We start from the raw sequence: 6000 nt of genomic DNA, 5'->3' as shown, positions 1-6000 counted from the left end.
GGAAAGAAGTATTTCAAACTTTCTCGATACTTTTCAAAGTAAACTTTAAGCCTAATCCTTTGGCCGCCTTATTTGGTATTGTTGGAGGAAAGGATATTATTTTGGAGTCATCTGACTTACACATTTTGGCTTTTATTTCTCTTATGGCCAGAAGGACGCTCTTGCTTAAATGGAAAGATGCGGCCCCTCCTATTCATGCTCAATGGTTACGTGATGTGATGTCATATTTAAATTTAGAGAAGATTCGATGTTCAATCTCTGAATCTAGCCTAGACTTTCAAACTTTGCAGGGATCTTTCTTGGATTATTTTCAAAACCTTTGATTTGCTGTTAGTGCACAGATGATGACTAATATTTTTTTCCTTTTTTTCTTTACTAATCAGCTTCGGTCTTGGTAGTGGGTTAGATTTTTTTTATGTAATAAGATTACCATATCTCAATGTTACGAATTAATTAATCTGTATGAACATAGGGTAAGGAGTCTTTATATGTGATTTAGTATAATATACTTATATTTTTTTCTTGTACTCTGTATTCTTATATATAAAATTAATAATAAAAATACTGGAAAGAATTTGGGGGGGGGCATTCCAATCTTTACCTGCACTCTTAGGTCTCTAGTTTGCTGAATCCTCCAGGAGATTGCAAAAGCACCAGGTAGTTTAATTGATTCCAAAGGAGCATCTTTAAAAGAGAAATATTTGAAGGATTAAACCAATAACACACTGCTGTTCTAGTTAATTGACAAGACACAATCCCTTACCTCCCAGATATCTGGGCCAGCAAGTTCCAATATGATGTGACTGGACTTCACATTGGTTGTCGAGCTGATAACTTGCTTTGGGTGATTAAATTATTGTTGGTAGGTCAATACCTTGGTAGACTAGAGAACACAATACAAATATGGCATTGCTGCAGATACACTGGGCACGATTGTGCTCAATCTGGCCTAATCCTTGAGGTCATCTTCGTCCAATGATCTCCAGGCCTCTTTGCTGAATGATTCATGAGCGATGACTGGATCTCAGGCAGCAGATCCCATGGCCCCAGTACAGACTATCCTGATTGTTTACAACAGTTCAGTATTCAAAAGGTGCTTTTAATTGTTTTAATATGCCTTTGATTATAATAGAATGAAGTAAATGTGGGAAATATATGTAAATAATTCATAAAAATAAAGATAAAATTAAAAACTAATTCTGTTTAAAATACAGCTATGGGTTATAGAAATTAATTAACACCTTTAATATGTACAAAAAGCAAATCATTTACCTCTACTTAACCTTACAATCTAGGCTGGCGATCCTGTATAACAGAAATTGTGTGGGCGCAGAGCTGAGTTGGCCAAATGTGAACTCTGGCCCCTCAGCTCTACACGTCAGTTCTCTGCTTCTGGAACTAGTTCTGAGTCCAGTGGGAGAAAGCAGGGTCATATGCATTGACACCCAAGCTCCAAGATGTTCCTATCTGCTACATTGTAATTCACAGCCATGCAAACTTGGAACAAGCTTACCCAAGCTGACGGTTCTCTAAGGAGCTGCCAGATAGCCTGCAGTATAATCCACCACATCATGAACAATTCTGTAACAGCTATTATCTATGTTTTTTTTAATATTATCAATCAATTTTAATTGATTATATACCTGAAACCATTGGTTGTTGCTGGAAGAAATTTAAATCATGTGATGGAGAAATCACTATTTGTTAAACAGATTAAACTAATTAACTATTCTATTAATTGTATAATCTGTACTTCATCAGACAAGGAACGTCCCCTGCATTATTGCTAATCTTTACAATATTATCCCTGGAGACATTGGGAAATAGATTCCCAGAAAGATGCAGTTTGTCCAATTATTATTAAAGTCTATTACTCACAAAGTAGAACAAGAGAAGTAACTTCTTCAAAGCATTAATAAAAGGAATTAAATAGAAGAAACGTATGGATAAAAGATAGGATCAAGGCACAGCACAATTATGTAAGTATGCTACCTTAATTTTTTAAAACTTATTTGAAAGCAATAAGGACTATCATTGAAATTTGAATAAAATTATTCTTGGAACCTTAAATGCCCTTAAAAACCAAAAGATAAAAAAGTGAGCTTCAGGATGGGTAAAGGAAGTTACGAGGGCCAGGGAGGGCTGGAGGTGGGAGGAGGAAACAGTTCCAATTTCATCAAAGAAAAAAATAATTCCTTACCACTAATCAGGATTGGACAAGTTCCTGTGTTGTGTTAGAGATGCCAAAATAAGAATGAATGGTGTTTTTATAACCTTAAGCTGTCCACGAAGAAGACAACTGAAAGGATTCACAAAATAGCAGACAAAAGAGGCCATTACTCAATTAAATTGAATTTAACACACTTGTCTAATACTGTAAAAGTAAACTATTTTTATTAGGCAGTGAAGCCAATCTGTCCCTATCATATAACTGTGTTAAGGTACAAACTGCCAGTCTTGGGTAAATTATTGCTCTTGGAGTCTACAGAATTACCTTCATTTTTCATAAAACAATAAATGGCTTTAATCATTCCAAAAGTGGCAATTTGGAACACAACAAGAAGGCCAAAACTACTTTATCTGTCGACACAGATTATAAAAAATGTTGGCTTAGCCAAACAAAATCATTTTACTAATAGTGTATCCAATATTCATAACTCTCAAAGTGCATTATCTAGAAAGTGACAAAATTTTCATACCACTTCAAAACACGAATGTTATCCTTTGTAATATCTGCTGATTTCATATTTACATATAAATTGGGAATGTATCTGGTCCAACACACTGACATTTTATCTTAGACAGTTGCATTATATGTTGTAACTCAATGTATGCTCCAAGAAAATAACTTAAGTACATACCCTTTTGTTTCCAACAAGCAGGCAGAATAAGACAGAAAAAACAGGCAGACATCTGCAATGTGAGCACGACTTTGCAGATTCTGGGGTTGCTGCACTTTCTGAAGATGATGAAAAAACATAAATGACAATAGTGATGTCCTTTTGCGAAGAAGAACATCCATAGCATTTATAGTCTGTGCTTCTGAACAACAGGTCACCAGTACAGCAGCATTTCTGGAATCCATAGTGTAGGATCAGAATCAGGTTTACTATTACTGACGTATGCCATGCTATTTGTTGTTTTGTGGCAGCAGTGCAGGGCAATACAATAAATACTGCAAATTACAATAAAATAAATATATATACATACAATTAATTAAATAATTAATGCAGTAAGAGAGCAACAATAGTCAGGTAGTGTTTGTGGGTTGGCCCATTGTCCATTCAGAAAGCTGATAGCAGAGGGAAAAAAGCTGTTCTTAAAATGTTGGGTGTGTCTTCCTGCTCCGGTACCTCCTGTACAATGGTAGTAATAAAAGAGCAAGTCCTGGGTGTTGGCGGTCCTCAATGATGCTACCTTATTGCGGCATCATCTTTTGAAGGCGCCCTTGATGCTGGGGACGTTAGTGCCCATGGTGGAGCTGGCTGAGTTTGCAATCCTCTGCAGTTTTTTTTCTCCGATCCTGTGCAGCGGCCCCACCATAACAGATGGTGATGCAATCAGTAGAATGCTCTCCATGGTAGATCTATAGAAATCTTGCCAGAATCTTTGCTGACATATCAAATATCCTCAAACTCCTAATGAAGTGCAGCCACGGCCATGCCCTCTTCATAATTGCTTCAATATGTAGGGCCTAGGATAGATCTTCAGAGATGCTGTCACCTGGGATAATGGAACTGCTCACCCTTTCCTCAGGTGCTGAGGAAGAGGATTTCTTGGAATGTATGCGGGATGGTTTTTTGAACCAACATGTCGAAGAACCAACTAGAGAGCAGGCTATTCTGGACTGGGTTTTGAGCAATGAGGAAGAGTTAATTAGCAATCTTGTCGTGAGAGACCCCTTGGGTAAGAGTGGCCATAATATGGTGGAATTTTTCATTAAGATGGAGAGTGACATAGTTAATTCAGAAACAAAGGTTCTGAACTTAAAGAGGGGTAACTTTGAAGGTATGAGACGTGAATTAGCTAAGATAGACTGGCAAATGACACTTAAAGGATTGACGGTGGATATGCAATGGCAAGCATTTAAAGGTTACATGGATGAACTACAACAATTGTTCATCCCAGTTTGGCAAAAGAATAAATCAAGGAAGGTAGTGCACCCGTGGCTGACAAGAGAAATTAGGGATAGTATCAATTCCAAAGAAGAAGCATACAAATTAGCCAGAGAAAGTGGATCACCTGAGGACTGGGAGAAATTCAGAGTTCAGCAGAGGAGGACAAAGGGCTTAATTAGGAAGGGGAAAAAAGATTATGAGAGAAAACTGGCAGGGAACATAAAAATGGACTGTAAAAGCTTTTATAGATATGTAAAAGGGAAAAGACTGGTAAAGACAAATGTAGGTCCCCTGCAGACAGAAACAGGTGAATTGATTATGGGGAGCAAGGACATGGCAGACCAATTGAATAATTACTTTGGTTCTGTCTTCACTAAGGAGGACATAAATAATCTTCCAGAAATAGTAGGGGACAGAGGGTCCAGTGAGATGGAGGAACTGAGCGAAATACATGTTAGTAGGGAAGTGGTGTTAGGTAAATTGAAGGGATTGAAGGCAGATAAATCCCCAGGGCCAGATGGTCTGCATCCCAGGGTGCTTAAGGAAGTAGCCCAAGAAATAGTGGATGCATTAGTGATAATTTTTCAAAACTCGTTAGATTCTGGAGTAGTTCCTGAGGATTGGAGGGTGGCTAATGTAACTCCACTTTTTAAAAAAGGAGGGAGAGAGAAACCAGGGAATTATAGACCGGTTAGCCTAACGTCGGTGGTGGGGAAACTGCTGGAGTCAGTTATCAAGGATGTGATAACAGCACATTTGGAAAGCGGTGAAATGATCGGACAAAGTCAGCATGGATTTGTGAAAGGAAAATCATGTCTGACGAATCTCATAGAATTTTTTGAGGATGTAACTGGTAGAGTGGATAGGGGAGAACGAGTGGATGTGGTATATTTGGATTTTCAGAAGGCTTTTGACAAGGTCCCACACAGGAGATTAGTGTGCAAACTTAAAGCACACGGTATTGGGGGTAAGGTATTGGTGTGGGTGGAGAGTTGGTTAGCAGACAGGAAGCAAAGAGTGGGAATAAACGGGACCTTTTCAGAATGGCAGGCGGTGACTAGTGGGGTAACGCAAGGCTCAGTGCTGGGACCCCAGTTGTGTACAATATATATTAATGACTTGGATGAGGGAATTAAATGCAGCATCTCCAAGTTTGCAGATGACACGAAGCTGGGTGGCAGTGTTAGCTGTGAGGAGGATGCTAAGAGGATGCAGGGTGACTTGGATAGGTTGGGTGAGTGGGCAAATTCATGGCAGATGCAATTTAATGTGGATAAATGTGAAGTTATCCACTTTGGTGGCAAAAATAGGAAAACAGATTATTATCTGAATGGTGGCCGATTAGGAAAAGGGGAGGTGCAACGAGACCTGGGTGTCATTATACACCAGTCATTGAAAGTGGGCATGCAGGTACAGCAGGCGGTGAAAAAGGCGAATGGTATGCTGGCATTTATAGCGAGAGGATTGGAGTACAGGAGCAGGGAGGTACTACTGCAGTTGTACAAGGCCTTGGTGAGACCACACCTGGAGTATTGTGTGCAGTTTAGGTCCCCTAATCTGAGGAAAGACATCCTTGCCATAGAGGGAGTACAAAGAAGGTTCACCAGATTGATTCCTGGGATGGTAGGACTTTCATATGAAGAAAGACTGGATGAACTGGGCTTGTACTCGTTGGAACTTAGAAGATTGAGGGGGGATCTGATTGAAACGTATAAGATCCTAAAGGGATAGGACAGGCTAGATGCAGGAAGATTGTTCCCGATGTTGGGGAAGTCCAGAACGAGGGGTCACAGTTTGAGGATAGAGGGGAAGCCTTTTAGGACCGAGATTAGGAAAAACTTCTTCACACAGAGAGTGGTGAATCTGTGGAATTCTCTGCCAC

This window comes from Mobula birostris, chromosome 15 (genome assembly GCF_030028105.1).
Source record: "Mobula birostris isolate sMobBir1 chromosome 15, sMobBir1.hap1, whole genome shotgun sequence".
In the NCBI taxonomy this organism is placed as follows: Eukaryota; Metazoa; Chordata; class Chondrichthyes; order Myliobatiformes; family Myliobatidae; genus Mobula; species Mobula birostris.
Note: the sequence above shows the minus strand (reverse complement) of the source record.